Source organism: Eumetopias jubatus, unplaced genomic scaffold (genome assembly GCF_037043125.1).
Source record: "Eumetopias jubatus isolate StellerSeaLion01/CBP00866 unplaced genomic scaffold, mEumJub1_p1.0 scaffold_92, whole genome shotgun sequence".
In the NCBI taxonomy this organism is placed as follows: domain Eukaryota; kingdom Metazoa; phylum Chordata; class Mammalia; order Carnivora; family Otariidae; genus Eumetopias; species Eumetopias jubatus.
Window position 1 is genome coordinate 535,654 of NW_028274898.1, and position 17,231 is coordinate 552,884.

A 17,231-nucleotide genomic window follows, 5' to 3' on the forward strand; every position below is an offset into this window, starting at 1 on the left:
GCTCCATTTATCCTCTCTTTTAGCAGTGAAAGTGATTTCAGGTTGGCTTTCATATCCTTTTGATAAGACCCTCATAGTTTTGAGAACTTTCCTAATATCAGTATGATGAGGTGTTTGTGTCTCATATAGAAGATTTGTTGCGTCTGGCCTGGTCTCGGTCATTTCTCTAAGAATCTGTGGTTTTGTTTCCTGGGAAACCATACTCCCAGATCAAAATGTGTCTCCTCGGGCACTCATTGCAATTGGTTTATTTTTAGGCATTTCCAGTGGACAGAGCTGGAAAATGGCTTATTTGTATTCATATATATTCATACATTCACATACACTCACATACACTGCCAATTCCAGACTGTCATGATGTTCCTCTTTGGGTCTTCTTTATTTTTTTTTTCTCTATCCATAAAAAGTATAGGGCAAGAGGCAGAGTATTAAACTAAGTGAATAAAATACTAATTTTTCAAAATGTTTTGTCCTGACTCTCAATATTCTTCTGGCTGTACACCTATGTTATGAGACGTCTTATGCCTTACTGGGACACCATTTGTGGCTTTTCATTAAACTGATATTGACATCCCTATGTCCCAGACTCCTCCACTATGTGTGAACTGTTTTCTTTGTTGTTTTTGTAATGTCACTGAACACCACATTACATGTCACTTATGGATTCATTCACCTCTCACAAGAGATCTTTTGAAATTGTCAAAGGATTAATTTGTGCATTAGTAAGATGCATAATATATATAGTGACCACTAAGTTTGGAAAGATTGTAACCTCGATGCCATATTGTGTTTATTTGGTTCACCCTCATATTTAACAGAAGAGAGATAAAGAGCCATTTTATGACAATCAACCAAAGTAGAAGGGAACGTACTGAATGGGAGAAGATATTTGCAAATGACATATCCAATGAATGGTTAGTATCCAACATATATAAAGAGCTTATACAACTCAACACCAAAAGCCACAAATAATCCAATTTAAAAAGAGGCAGAAGAAATGAACAGACATTACTCCAAAGAAGACATCCAGATGGCCAACAGACACATGAAGAGATGCTCGACAACACTCCTCATCAGGAAAATGCAAATCGAAACAATTGGATAGGGCACCAGGGTGGCTCGGTCCGTTACCCGTCTGCCTTTGGCTCGGGTGGTGACCTTGGGGTCCTGGGATCTAGTCCCACATCGGGCTACCTGCTCAGTGGGGAGCCTGCTTCTCCCTCTCCGCCTCCCCCCACTTGTGCTCTCCTTCATTCTCAAATAAATAGGTAAAATCAGGAAATAGAAAAAAAGAACCAACGAGCTATGACCTCACACCTGTCAGAATGGCTAAAATCAAAAACACAAGAAACAACAAGTGTGGGCAAGGATGTGGAGGAAAAGGAACCCTCTTACAGTATTGGTGGGAATACAAACTGGTGTAGCCATTGTGGAAAGCAGTATGGAGGGTCCTCAAAAAGGAACGATTAAGATCCATTAATCCTACCACTGGATATTTATCCCCAAAATACAGAAACACTAATTTGCAGGAATACATGGGCCCTTTGTACAGCAGCATAGCCAAATTATGGAAAGAGCCCAGACGTCCATCAACAGATGAATGATAAAGACAACGTTGTGTGTGTGTGTGTATATATATATATATATATACACACACACATATCTATATCTATCTGTCTATCTATCTATCTATCTATCTATCTATCTGTCTATCTATCTATTTATACCATGGAATATTATTCAGCCAAAAAAAAGAATGAAATCTTGCCATTAGCAAGGACACAGATGGAGCCAGAGTGTATTCTGCTAAGTGAAATAAGTCAGTGAGAGAAAGATAAATACCCCATGATCTCACTCCTATGTGGAATTTAAGAAACAAAACATGTAAGCAAAGGAAATAGAAAAGGGAGAGAGACAAACCAGGAAAGAGACCCTTAACTATAGAGAACTAACTGATGGTTGCCGAGGGTAGGGGGGCTTGGGGGATGGGTGAGGTGATGGGGATTAAGAAGTGTACTTGTGGTAATGAGCACTGGGCAATGTATGGAAATGTTCAATCACCATGTTATATACTGGAAACTCATGGAACTGTATGTTAACTATACTGGAAAAATATTTTTTAAAAATTTGGAACAATTTTAAAAAGGTGGACCATGGCTTGCTAGATTTCTTTGACTTGACCTCATGCCATTGACCTGTGGTTGTATTCCTGGAAGCAAACATGGGCAGTTCGAGGTCATGGGTCAATGATGGATGATGTCCACAGTAGATGTGTGCAGTGGTGTTCAGTGGCATAGAAGCTGAGGTTGAGGAGAGAGAAACAGGCAGGCAGGGGAAGTGGTGCCCTGAAGCACCTCTTCACTTCTTCAGCACAGGTTCCCCCCTAGATCTTAGGAGCCAGAGACTTAGGAGGTCGCTGTAGCACTGATAAAGGCAATTGTCCACCTTTAATGTTTGTGGGTCCTGCCCCTGGGCTCCCAAGGAAGCGATGCTTTCACATTTACCAAGGTCAAAATGAATCCACAAAACCTCAATGCATGGGCTCTATTTCACCCCAAGCACACATTGGACATCTGCTTTATGAAAGAAAAGAACCCAAAAGGAGCATTCTGGAAAAGATAAGAAAAAGGAAGACACTTCCCTGGTTCCCATAACATTAAAGCCATACAGCCCTACATGTACTAGAAATTTAAGACCGGGAAATGCAGTGACTTTCTACAATGTCTTTTGTATAAAAATTTGTCACTTTTTATGTAAAAAATATATTTTGGTATATAACCCTTTATCAAAATTTCCTTTGTCATGACACTCTCTCCTGGTAAAGATTCCCTGTCCCATGCAGCTGTACTAATCAGTGCTCAGGTAAAACTCACAACCTTTTATTTTTTTTTTGAGTTTGAGCGCCATGTGGGATGCAGAGATTACTTAAAAAGAAAATAATTGAAAAGAAGTAAAATTAAAAGAAAAATTTTAAAAATGTATATGCGTATCAGGAAATTTTATTACTCTCTGCTCTCTCACATTGATATATTTACATTGTGTTACTTACACCATTAAGAGCACCTTAATTACTGTAGCTTTACGGTGAGGTTTAAAATTTAGTAAATTTCTCCAATTTAATTCTTCAAGGTTGTCTTGGCTATTTAGGTATGTTGATTTCCAAATACATTTGAGAATTAGCTTGTAAATTTGCCCCCAAATTGCCTTCTCCAGTATGAATCAGAATAATGCTGATTTGATGTTCCAACAAATTTGAGTGGTCTAGTCCATGAATGTGATATATTTTTTCCTAATTATTTAGTATCCTTTAATTTATTTCAGCAAGAGTTTTCAGGCATCTTTGTTACATGTGTTCTCATACATTTAATGAAGGTGGACATGAATCTCCGCTCTGTTTATTGAATTTCATTTCCTTTTTTTAAAAATTTCATTTTCTAAATGCTCACTGCTAGTATAGAGAAATATAGTAGATTATTACATGAATGTTGCTGAGGTATAATTTAGGTACAGTAGACGGCATCCCTTTAAAGTGTACAATTAAGGCTGTACTTTCAGAGATCATTTCTTTCTTTCTTTCTTTTAATTTTATTTTATTATGTTATGTTAATCACCATACATTACATCAATAGTTTTTGATGTAGTGTTCCATGATTCATTGTTTGCCTATAACAGCCAGTGCTCCCTTCAATGCTGCCCTCTTTAATACCCACCACCAGGCTAACCCATCCCCCCACCCCCTCCCCTCTAGAACCCTCTGTTTCTCAGAGTCCATCGTCTCTCATGGTTCGTCTCCCCCTCTGATTTCCTCCCCTTCATTTTTCCCTTCCTACTAGCTTCTCTCTCTCTTTTTTATTATTTTTTAAAATTTTTTATTGTTATGTTAATCAACATACATTACATCATTAGTTTTTCATGTAGAGTTCCATGATTCATTGTTTGTGCATAACACCCAGTGCTCCATGCAGAATGTGCCCTCTTTAATACCCATCACCAGGTAACCCATCCCCCCACCCCTCCCCTCTAGAACCCTCAGTTTGTTTCTCAGAGTCCATCTTCTCTCATGGCTTATCTCCCCCTCCGATTTCCTCCCCTTCATTTTTCCCTTCCTACTAGCTTCTCTCTCTCTCTTTTTTTAAACATATAATATATTATTTGTTTCAGAGGTACAGGTCTGTGATTCATCAGTCTTACACAATTCACAGCGCTCACCATAGCACATACCCTCCCCAATGCCCATCACCCAGGCACCCCATCCCTCCCACCCCCACCACTCCAGCAACCCTCAATTTGTTTCCTAAGATTAAGAATCCCTCCTATCAGTGAGGTCATAGGATACATGTCTTTCTCTGATTGACTTAATTTCACTTAGCATAATACCCTCCAGTTCATTTCTACAGTTTGTTACTAGAGAATTTTCTCTGAACGTGTAGAGGACCTGAAACCTCAAGGAGGAGGCACATTGTTCTCTCCTGAGCATGAACGTGATTTTAGGTGTTGTTTCCACAGCTGCCCATTGCCACTGATGATCGTTCTTCTCCTCCTTTGGAGGGTAAGAGAGAGAGGATGCAGTGTGAGTGCTTTCTCAACAAATAAAAATTAAAAAAGATAAACTGTACAACTAAATGCATTTTCACAGATGTACATACAATTGACACTACTGCTCCATTCAGGACACAGGGCATTTCTTCTACCTCACAGCTTCCCTTGGGTGGATCCATTGAAGTCTCTCACTGCCTTCACCCTCAGCCCCAGGCAACCACTGGCATCAAAGACGGCTTGATTTTTAACCACGTTATGGAAATGGAACTCTTTTATGCCTACATTCCTCCGTGCAGCCTAAGGATTCTTATATCTATCCATATTACTAATGGATCACCAGTTCAGAATTTTTCATTGCTAAGGAGTATTCCTCTGTATGGATATATTTGGTCTGTACATTCACCTATTTATGGCCATCTATGCAGTTTCCTGGGTTTGGCCATGGGGAATAAAGCTATGATGAATATTCATGTGCAGTTTGCTGTGTGGCCATATTGTGTAAATCCTTAGGAGAGGAATGGCCGTTCACGTGATTGGTAAATGTTTATCTGTGGTTCAGCTTTTCTCGGTGGTTGGACCATTTTTCATTCCCACAAGTGTATGAAACGTCTAGTTACTTTACATCCTCACCACATATGTTTTCGGTCTTCGTAATTTTAGCCACGGGGATGGTTGTGTAATGGTAACTCACTGTAGTATTAATTTATCTTCCCAATGGCTGAGTGTACCGTCGAAAACTGACCTCTGTGCTTCAGAGCCAAAATATAAGACGAAGACAGAGTTTGGAATATTGAGGAACAATAGCTTTATTGCTTTTCGGGGCACAGGGGGCTAGAACAGTCCAAGGCCCTCAAAAACTGTAAGTCCCCTCCCCCTGAAGGAAGGGGCGGGGGGGTGTTTTATTTTGACAGAAATTGTGTGCATGCTGCCAGCCTCCTTCATCCTGTCTTTAGGGTGGTACCAGGCTCCTGAAACAAAAGGCTTAGAAGGGAGGAGCAGAGGTTTGCAGAAGAGAAGGAAAAGGTTACTTAGTTTAAGATGGAGCCTTGCAGAGACATTAGTGAATCCCTTTTGATTTATGTTCAACTTCATGCTTTTCAATGGTTTCAAGTGGAGCATCTTTTCAAGTGCTTTTTGGCCATTTGTGTATCTTCTTTTGTGAAGCATTTCTTCTTCAAGTCTTTTGACCAGTTTTCCTATTGCATTGTCTTATCAGACACAATATGTGTCAGAACATTACACTGAAAACTGCAGAGCACTACTTCCAGAAATTAAAGAACTAAATACATGGGGAGATAAAATTTGTGGTGGATTGGAAGACTCATTATGGTTAGAGGACAATTCTTCCCAAATTGATCAAAAGATCTAATACAATGCCAATCAACCTTCTAGCAGACATTTTAGTAAGTATTTCTAAGCTGATCCAAATGTTTATATGGAAATGGAAATGATCTTAAATTATCAAAGCAATGTTAAGAAGAAGGAGAAAGCGACAGACTTACATTGTCTATTCCAGAATTACTGTATAAACCTTTTGTGCAATTTAAAAGTGATTTGTCCGATTATTATTCAGTATAAGAGTTTCTGCGCATTCTCACTGCAGCTTGGAAGTTGCTTTACCCCTTTTTCACTGTAGCTACTTGATCTATACTTTAGCCAATAGTTCCAAAGTTTTTAAGTGGAGAGAGAATACTGAAGCTAGAAAGTATTTCACTTAACAGAGAGAAAGACTAATCCCTGATCATTAGGGCAAGGATGACCCTACAAGACTTAATGAACTCGCCTCTATTTTCCAGTTGGCCAAGACAAAGTGGGGAGCTACTGATACCAGCAGTTTCCTCTGCAGACCTTCATAGTGTTGACTGCTTTGGGTTTACATGGAACCTAGGTGTTGGCTGTGTCCTGAGAGGCTGAAATTGAGTTGAGGCCCAGGGTCCCTGGGTCAGGACAGGTCATCCAGCTGTTGGAAAACACGGAGGGAGACCAGGCCATCCCCAGGCAGCACTGGCCACTTCCTCCAAGGAATCCACCACCACTACACTTTTCATGACTTCTGGTTACTAGACTGAGAGCCCCACGACAATTGGGATAATGTTTTACTCATCTCTGTACTCATGACTCCTAGGACCAAACCAAGCACTGAGGAAGCTCTCAGAGACACTCCTTCATGGATCTGATAAAGGGGGTGGCAAATTTCTAATCTCAACTACATTCCTGTCCCAAATACATGCACGAATGCTCTCTGCTTTCTTCCAGGAGGCAACAAATACCCTTCCTTCCAGAGGAGCCTGCCCTACACTCTCAATGCCCCATGACACTCCCCTGTGGTGAGCTCTGGTGAAGGGGGACTGTCCTCTTGGATTCCTCTCAATGGTTCTCTCAGTAGGAAGAGATGTCTTCGGCCTAGCCCCCTCCCCCCTCCATCCTCTGCACTGCCACCATACCCCAGGTTAGGAGAGCTACAACAGTTTTTAAAATGATTTTATATATTTATTTGAGAGACAGCGTGAGGGAGAAAGCAAGAGTGAGAGAGAGACAGAGAGAAAGATAGAGAACAGCTGGGGAAGGGACAGGGGGAAGCAGACTCCACTGCTGAGCAGGGAGCCACCCCCCTCAATGGGGCTTGATCCCTGGAGCCTGGGATCATGACCTGAGCTGAAGGCAGGCTCTCGATGAACTGAGCCACCCAGGGGCGCTGAGCTACAAGATTTTGTTTGCATTCTTCCTCTCACTGCTTTGACCTCCTCTGTGAAATCTTATTGATGTCAGAATTCCAAGTTCATAACAGAGACTAAGGAAAATGAAACACTCAACACACGGTCAAGACAAAGGTGTGTAAAGTCTTTGACAACCATAAATTCAGAAGAATATAATTGGTATCACTGCCTCAGAGGCAAGGGTCTCCTAACCTGGCCCTTCCTGACCTTAGGGTAGAACTCTTTGTGGTAAGAATGGACAAGTCCAACCTTTATCCAAACATCACTGATCCCTCTAAGCCCACACTTACTTGGAGAACATCGACCGTGAGGGAGCTCCAAGGTCAAAGCTAGGGGTCTGGGGCAGAACCTCATGGTCACATCGTCCACCTCTTTTTTTTTTAAGATTTTCTTTATTTATTTGACAGAGAGAGACATAGCGAGAGAGGGAACACAAGCAGGGGGAGCGGGAGAGGGAGAAGCAGGCTTCCCGCCGAGCAGAGAGCCCCATGCGGGGCTCGATCCCAGGACCCTTAGATTATGACCTGAGCTGAAGGCAGACGCTTAAAGATGTAGCCACCCAGGTGCCCCTCCTCCTCCTCCTCCTCTTGGAACTGGTGCTTCCCTGCAGTACAAACCAACCCCGATCCATTCTGTGGGGCTCCTCGGGAGGTGCACAGGTTCACCGTGGACAAAGTTACTCTCCTCGTTCTCCTTGCTCAGCTCAGGCTGCTCCTTGCAGAGTTGGATGCCGCTGTATGCATTCCTCAGTTTCCCCTGATTTTTCTGGACCCAACTTGTCCTTCTTCTTACCTCCTTTGGGCAACCACCTGCTCCACCATTGCCTTGTCCTTCTTTGCGTTATTCTCATCCTCCAAACCTGCTGATTTTCTGTCTCCCAAATGCTCCCTCTGTTCTCTGTTTTCAGTGTGGGCTCAGCTCAGGCTCCTGCAAGAGACACACAGTGAAGGGACCAAGTCAGGTCTCAGCTGCAGTCCCCAGGGCTGCTTCAAAGGCACCGCAGACCCTTGTGCACTCAGAGAAACTGAGCAGGAAGGGACCGTGGAGAATTTGAATAACAACCTTATCTTACACATGAGGAAGCTGAGCGCAGAGAGATGAAGAGATTTTCCCAAACTCCTTCAGCACTTGATGGCAGCACGGCCCCCACACAGGACTTGGCTGCGAGCTTCCCTGTGGAGTCTCCTAACGTACCCTCTGGGAAGGCACATCTGAATTTCAGGGGACACTTAAATTAGAAGTTCAACTTAAAAATAAATACTTTTTAGGAGACTTTGGATCAAATGCAGATATTTCCACTGTTAAAAATACCAGAAATTCCTTCCTGGGGACAAATCTTTTTCCCAGGTATATAATTCTGTTACTTCTTTCCTTTACAAATCATTGGCTAAGATATTAGGATCACAAAAAATGTATGCAGGGAAGGAGAAGTTCCTCTGTTACCTGTCCTGGTCTCCCAGCTTAAGTAAGAATTAAGTTTCACTGAGACATTGAATACGCATGGAGAACGGATATTGAAATGGAGACCCTTAAAGAAAATATAAAGTATTAAGGCAGACAGTTTTTATGCATTTTAGACAAGGAGAAAATACATTTCTCAGGGATTTGGGGGAGTTTTAATTTAGAGAGTGTCTAGACCGAATTTAGAAACCCTGGTGAGAAGGATGTCTTTTTACTTCTTAGTACAGGGGGTGCCTTTTTCATATGGGAGATTGGTTTCCTGCTTTCAGGGAGACAGAGGAGGGTTTGAGTGTCCTGGTACCAGTTTCTTTTTGGGTAGCTTCAATTCAAAATAATCAATATTGTCGACCTCAGAGAGTCGGGGACCTGGGGTGGCGAAGGAACTGAGAAAAAGAGACTACCGCGGCGCCTGGGTGGCTCAGTTGGTTAAGCGGCTGCCTTCCGCTCAGGTCATGATCCTGGATTCCAGGGATTGAGTCCCGCATCGGGCTCCCTGCTCAGCAGGGAGTCTGCTTCTCCCTCTGACCCTCCCCCCCTCATGCTCACTCTCTCTCTATCTCATTCTCTCTCTCAAATAAATAAATAAAATCTTTTAAAAAAAGAAAAAGAGACGACAGTATAGCGAGGCACAGGGGACCCCAAGCAAACAGCCCGAGGTCCTGAGGTTTATTTTCCATAATCTAATATACCTTCTACAGTGATATAGTACTATAATGATTTACAGCAGGGGCTTAGTAAGGCGCATCTTCCACGTACACAGGGTTAGTCAAGTGAAGCAATGGCAGTGGAGAAGGAATAAAGAAATCTGCAACTGGCTGTGATCAATTAATTGTAAACAGCATTGTACTCAGTCTTTAACACAGGATAAGAAAACAAAAAAGGGAATGCACAGTGTGCTGTTTACAGCTGGCTTCCTATCTACAAAACATCTTCTGCTGTGTACTTTAGATCAGACCACACACATCCCAAGGGCATTTCACTCTGATCCTTTCAGGTTATTTTTAACCCTGCAATCTCGAGTTTTCTCAGAGATCTTGGAGTCTGAATGAACATGCACCAGTGGTCGTTGTGGCATTCTGTTTCCCCCAAATATGCCATTGTGGTACATTTTGGGCAATCTGACCTTGGCGCCTATGGGTACTATGGTTTCTCTCCGCCTTGCTCATTACTCAGTGCCTATTTCAGAGAGAAAGGTAAACATATCATTCTTAGAAATACCAAGGTGGCTCTCTCGGTTCAGCGTCTGACTCTTGATTTCAGCTCAGGTCATGATCTCAAGGTCATGCGATTGAGCCCCAGTTTAGTCTTCATGCTCAGTGCAGAGTCAGCTTGGGATTCTTTCTTCCTCTCCGTCTGCCCATCACCCCTGCTCTAAATAAATAAATAATATTTAAAAAAGAAATACAAAATAAATCCCATGACCTTATGTGAAACTAATACAATGCCTATGTTAAGTGGACCAGATTAGTTTAAAAATTATTTTAAAGCGCACCTGGGTGGCTCAGTTGTTTAAGTGTCAGTCTTTGGCTCAGGTCAGAATCCCAGGGTCCTGGGATAAGCCCGTATGTCCAGCTCCCTGCTCAGTGGTGAGTCAGCTTCTCTCTGTTCCTCTTCCACTACCCCCACCACCGCTCCTGATATCTCAAGTACTCTCTCTCAAATAAGTAAATTAAAAAATTTTAAAAAGCAATGCAATGGTCCTCTCTGGAATCAACCCACACATAAGCATGCTTTCTTTTTGCTGCACCCCAGTCCCCCTTTCTCTTTATTACCTATCTGACCTACATCCTTCCCCCAGCGATGGAGACAGCTCAGATGCACTGCTTCACCTGGTGGTGGGGCCAAAGAGAAGTGCACACATGGTTAGAATGGGCTGCCTTGAGAGTCAGCCGTAACGTAGCTACAGGCAGTTAGAAACAAGCCTAAAGTACCATTAGGAATAAGCACTACAACATTTAGCGGTACAGATTTTAGGTGTGGTATTGATATCACCTTCCTTGTACAAATGTGTTTAGACTCAAGCCTGAGACTATGGGATCAGTCAAAATGAAAGAAAACTGTGTGAAGTGTGAAGATACTAAGTTACCAAAGTTATTCTGAGTTGTATAATTAGTTTGTCCCTTAGCCCCTCATTTCCACCTGCAGAACCTAGAAGACGTGCAACAGAGTCCCCACTTGCCATCAAAGTCAATCTGAGGACACAATAATTTAAACTGTTAACCCAAACTTTCCATTTTTTCTTAACCTGTGTTGAATACCAGGCATTTCGATTGCCCATTCCCATTTCCAGGGAGACTGCAGTGAGGACGGAGAATAATGTGGTGCATCCAGGTAATAGTCTGTTTCTTGGTCCGCTTCTGTGCTCAGCATGTCAACTTTTGTCTGCCAGTGGACCTCTAACCACACAGGGGAAACCCAACAAATATTAAAAGTGTAGGTTCTCTAGGTTAATCTACATTTAGGATTCTGTAGTGCTCAGAATGGCTCTTGAACTGCAAGGACCAAGGTAGATGCCCCCTCCTTACCTTAGGGGGAGTAATTCTGATTCCTGAAGCATGCACCTCTTCGTTTTCTATTTATTATTATTATTTTTTAATTTCAGCTAGGCTCCATCACCTACGTGGGACTCTAATGCATGACCCTGAAATGAAAGTTGCACGCTCTACTGACCGAGGCAGCATGTGTCCCCCCAGCACCTTTGATGCAGGCAAATACCATGATTTTCATGTTGGAAAAATACTGCAAACTGTGGGACATGCCTTCAATCCGCTCCACTCCTTCTGGGCATGTTTCCTGAGTTCCGGCTGTGTGCGAGTCCTCTTTCCCACCCACCCATAGAAGGGCATATACATGGAAAATGTGCCCATCCATAGAAGACCCTCTAGGATCCCAACCCAGATCCGCTGGGATCCCTGGGGTCTTTTCTGTGTTATGCTCTCCTGCTCTCAGTGTGTTTCTGCCTCTAAAGGCACCTGTGAGCAGGACTGCCCTGGGGCTCCTGGAGCTCCTTTGTACCCAGTCCCAGAGAACGGGGAGTACATGCCGTATATGACCACAGCCCCATGTATCTCCCCTCCCCAAAGGCACTCAGCCTTTCACTAACAGGTGCAGCAGGGTGAAATCTCCATTCCTGGCCCAGGGGAGACTAACTCTGAAACACAAGTGTCCCCTAGGCTCTCCTAAACCTGTCGGGACAAAGCTCCCCCACAGCTGTTGCTGGAAATCACAACTTACACAGCAATGAGCTCAAAATGGTCACAGATCTAAGTATAAGAGCCAAAACTATTGTGCAAGAGGACTACATGGGAGAAAATGGTCAGGAATTCACAGTAAGCAAAGAGTTCTAAGTCACTACGGCAAGAGCACGATACGTAAGAGAAAATTGAAGATGAAGAAGTTTTTTGCATCAAACATTGCCACTGAGAAAAGGAACAGAGAAGCCACTGATTAGGAGAAAATATTTGTGGATTAAATACCCAATGGGGACTCACGTTCACGAGAGACAAGAGGACTTTGAACTCACTCAATGGGCAGAAGCAACACACTCGTTTAAGCCAGTATAAGAGTCGAATACACATGTACCAAAGGAGACACATAAAAAGATAATCAATGTTATTAGTAATATGTTATTAGTTCTCAAAGAAATGCAAGGAAAACCAGGTACCATTTTACACCAACTAGTGCGCTTACGTCCCAAAGACGATACCAAGTGTTGCTGAGGATGAGCAGAAACTGGACCCTCCTATATTGCTGGTCGCAACGTAAAATATAACAGCTCCTGCAGAAGCCACTTTGAGAGTTCTTAAGAGTTCAGCACAAGCTTGCCATAGGACCCAGCCATTCCACAACTAGGAATCTATCTGAGAGAATAAAAACATATGTCCGCTCAAGTCTCGGTCAGAAATGTTCCGGGCAGCGTTATTCACAATGGGCAAAAACTGACAGCAACACAAAGGGCCATCGGCTGGTGAATGGACAAACCAAATGTTTCCTATGTGTACCATGGCATCTATTCCGCAACAAAAGGCACAGAAATCTGATCCAAGCTACAGCATGGAGGAACCTCAAAAGGATGCTAAGTGAAAGAAGCCAGTCACCAAGAACTACAGACTGTCTCATTCGGCTTATGTAAAATGTGCAGAAAGGAGCAATGCACAGAGACAGAAAGCAAATCAGTGCTGCTTGGGGCTGGAGGAGGGAGCGGAGACTGTCTGCAGAGGGGCTGGAGGGAGTGTGGGAAGGTGAAGGAAGCCTCTGAAACAAACTAGGGCACTAGCTGAACAACTCTGTCATTGTTGACAATGGGTGAAATTTATTGTATGTCAATTTCACCTAAAAAAAAAAGAAAGAAGGCGACCCTCGCACATCAGTGGGTCCTGGGGTCCCCAGGCAAACACTGCCTGGTGAGGGGCCACATCCTGGAGTCCCAGCAGGTGGTGGCTCAGAGCCTGGTTTCTGACCTCCCAGCTGGAGTCAGGGGTTCAGTGACTGTGCCTTCAGCCTCAGGCCCTGGCAGTTCCCCTGGAATCCACCAGGCGGCAGACTACTTAAGGGAACAGACCTTCAGGTGGCCCAAGGACACCAGGGGGAAGCAAGCAAAGATAGGGCACCAGCTGGCTGGAGATTCCTAAAGGAAGTGAAGGCTGCAGGACCCATGGAAGCTGCTGGCAAGATCTGGATGGATCTTAAGTAGGTTTGGTCCCCTGGGTGGGCTCTAAGCACTAAGCTTTAGGTTAACATCCAAAGGTTCCCTTTGATGCTCCCTCCTGCAGTGGCACTGAGGCTCCCCCCGTGGAAGCTCAGCATAGGGAAAAGAACCTGTGCTGCTATTCACCTTCTTCTGAGTCGAAATGGAACACTTGGTCTGCGTTTAGGGGAATCTGCCCTTTTCTGGCCCTCTATGTAGGGCCAGCTCCTGGGTGCTGAACCATCCCTGCAGGAGGCTAGAAGAGGCACTCTGGTCCTTCACATTGGAGCTGGGCTTGCAAAGAAGGGTTCCTGCTAATCCATATTTCCCTGGCCCTGGCTGAGCATCCTGGTCCAAGATCAGGGGCTGCAGTGGCCTAAAATAGGGACTTCCTACATGTCACTGCTCCTCTCTGGAAAGTCCAAAGGCGGCCCATGGTAGTGGTGGGGGGAGGGGAGGGCATAGAAACCTATACTCTGTCAAAACATCATCCACAGTGAAGATTTAAAAACAATGTTAGAGGACAGATCTCATATTATGTAGTCGGTGGTGCAGTAACAGCTCTGCGAGGTGAAAGAGGGTAGCTACACTAGTAATCAGCCTAACATAATTTATAGAGTCGTCCAATCCCTGTGTTGCCATGTGAAACTGATCTCACATGGGGAATCAGTTATGACTCAATTGTTTAAAAACCTGAAGGTGAGGGGAAAACATTTGAAAACGAAGCAATAAAACTATAGTTGACTGGGGAACAACATGGCTTTGAATTTTAGTGAACAATGTCGGTCCACTCATGGGTTGATTATTTTTTTTTTTTTTACAAATACAGTCTAGTACAAATGTAGAAATACATTTTCTCTTCCTTATGATTTTCTCAATGATATTTTCACTCTAACTCACTGTATCAAAAGAATAAAGTACATAATTCAAGTAACCCACAAAATATGTATTAATCAACCGTTTTTGTTATCTGTAAGACTTCAGTAGGCTATTAGTAGCTATGTTTTCTGGGACTCAAATGTTATACAAAGATTTTCAATTGTGGGACTCTGTACCCCTAACCCCCAGGTTCTTCAAGGGACAATTTGTATCTGGATTTGCAAATGACATACTCCTGTATAAAGAAAAATACCAAATACACACACACAGAAACCACGACTATTAGAGTCCATAACCTATTTCAGCAGAGTTGCAGCGTACAAGGCAGACAAATCAGGTGTTTCTATAACCTAGGAATGGACACCGGGAAAGTCAATTAAGAAAACGATTCCATGGACAACAGCACCCACCCGAATGGTATCGAAGAATAATTGAGTCAAGGAGGCACAAAACCTGTACACTGAAAACTACACAATATTGCTGCAAGAGATTAAGGAAGACCTCAACAAGTGGAAAGACATCCTGTGTTCATGGATTGGAATGGTTAAGGTGGTTCAGAAGGCAACAGCAGGATCTGCAGATTCTTTTGGATTCCTATTGAACGTTTTTCTTCTGCCTTCCCTAATCACCATCAGCCCCTTGCAGTACATTTCCTTTCAGACATTGTGGTTTTCATCTCTTCATGTGAGATTGGGTCCTTTTTTTTTTTTTTTTTTTAACATTTTCCATGTATCTGCTGAATGTTTTCACCAATGGGATGCAGTTAGAACAAATGCTTTCTTGTGCTCTGGTGATTCCCATCTTGCTGTCAGCTCTGGGTCATTTTCAGATGAGTGATCCATCTCTTCAGGAGGGCTCATTTCCCCCCTTTGTCTGCATACCTCAAACTGTTGGATGGAACGCCAGACACTGTGAATGTTACCTTGCTGTTTGCTGGATATTTTTGTGTTTTCTATAATATTGAGCTTTGTTCAGGGATGCACTGAAGTTACTTGGAAACATTTCTGCTGTTGCTTCAATGCATAGTTCAGTGGCCCAGAGCAGGGCTCCGTGGAGGACTCACCATGAGTTCCAGGTACTGTAGCAAGCCCTCCCCCTGTCTTCCACCCTATTCCTCACAAATTAAGAGGGTTACTTTTGCTTAGTCTATCTGTTGGACACAGGCACTATTCCCAGCACCGTGTGAGCACCAGGCCCTGTGCAAAGGATTACCCCCTGACTTGCTGTCCATGCCTCCCCAGGGCCCCTCCACAGCTCTGGCTAGGTGACTTCCTGCAGCTCTGTCCTCCCTGAGACTCAGTCCTGGGTTCTCTCAGATCAGTGTCCTCAATTCCAGGAGCTCCATGGGGCTCCTATTCAAGTTCCCCTCCCCCCAGTGCCTTGCTTGGAAACTCTCTAGAGCCAGTACCTCTGAGCAGCTCTAGGGCTCTGCTCACCATTGTGTTGCCATGTGTCCGGGATGGCTGTCCCCTTTGCCTGATGCCCAGGATCTTGGAAATCTCCACTTCGCGCATCTTGTGTGACGCTGTTGCTCTTTTGTTTAATTGTTTCTGGCAGAAGAGTAACCCGTTGCTGAGTCCCAGTTGGTGTGGCTCCCCTAAGTGAAAATCAAAGTTGGAAGACCCTCAGTTGTAGATTCTGAATAGAGGCCTTTAGGGAGAAGAGAAAAAAACACCAGCTCTGGTGAAAGCCTGAAGCCAGAAACCCCTTCAAGCTCAGTTTGACAAAGCAATGCAGGTACATCAGTAGGGACAGTTTTGGCTTGAGCCCAAGAGCTGCAGAAGGCCCACGGCCCTTTGTCCTAGAGCTAACCTGCTGTTTGGGAAAGGTCTGTGGTGCCAAACCCAGCGGGTTCTTTGTGAGTACACAGAGGTGCCTCTTTAAAAGCCTGTCAGGGGGCATCTGGCTGGCTCAGTCAGGAGAGCAGGGGAGTCTCCATCTGGCTTCATGAGCCCTATCCCTACTTTGGGTGTAGGGATTACTTCAACAAATAAACTTACAATAAATAAACAGTACATCAAGCCGGACCCTCTCTAGTCTCGGAAGGGTCCTCTGGAGCAAGGCTATACTAGGTAGGCTACCAAGTGGCCTAATCAAGGGTACTGAGTCTGGGGATTGGGTGAGGCTTTGCAGGGTGCCTGGGGGGATAGGTGGGGAGGGGAGGGAGGAAGGAGAAGGGATGCAAACCCCTGTTCCCTGGGGAATGAAAAGAAAGCACCTTTGCTGGATCAGGGACTGCAAACCACATACTGAAATATAAGCAGAGAAATTGCTCTGCGAAAAACAGAAAAAACCCCGACAGCCAAGGTGGGATGTATGACCAGTGGACAGAAACTGTCCTGCATGCTTTTGATTGAGAAACAGCCAAACCCAGATTCTCAAGAAAGCAGCCCTTAAAAGCAGAGGTGTTTTCTTCAGGGTCCTGGTGTCCCCTGAGTGAGCTTCCTCTTCAGCCCATGTCATCAGCCAAAGTCATGGAAAAGACAAAACAAACAAACAGAAAAATGAATAAGAAAACAAAGGCTATTCTTAAACAACCAACAACAGGTGAAAGAGCAAAAGCAGCCCCCCACTGCCACTGCCACAAATAATGCAGAGGAGTTGTCCATACTCGGGGAAATCGCGGGGGTCAGCATGTCCCTGGTATGATGGAAGGGCCTCCCCTGGGAAAACCACCTGCTTGATCCCGGAGTCTCCCCTGCCGGGTAAGTGTGACTCCCTCCGCCTCCGCCCCACACCAGTCTCACCCCCCTTCCACCGGACACACAGGCTCACTCGCCTAGGCGCACCCCAACACCCTCGGCACCCACTCCTGTCGCAAGCATCCTCACCCTCCACACGACGCTTCCGAATAGGATGGACGCAACAGCGCTGCTACCTCCTCAGCCCCACGAATTCTAAGTTGCAGAACCCCACCGCCATGTTGCCTGGTTTGCATCAGACACGCC

The 17,231-nt window shown here is 44.3% G+C and overlaps 2 non-coding genes across 2 annotated transcripts; one reads left to right on the forward strand and one right to left on the reverse strand.

Annotated features, from left to right (window-relative positions):
- The first annotated feature begins 4,366 nt into the window (after nucleotides 1–4,366).
- LOC148161687 (small nucleolar RNA U3) lies at nucleotides 4,367–4,579 on the forward strand. The gene has a single exon (XR_015767403.1). It is a non-coding gene; the product is annotated as a small nucleolar RNA U3 (small nucleolar RNA).
- A 12,254-nt stretch (nucleotides 4,580–16,833) lies between these two features.
- LOC148161688 (U1 spliceosomal RNA) lies at nucleotides 16,834–16,996 on the reverse strand. Its single transcript, XR_015767410.1, has one exon. It is a non-coding gene; the product is annotated as a U1 spliceosomal RNA (small nuclear RNA).
- Nucleotides 16,997–17,231: the final 235 nt, after the last annotated feature.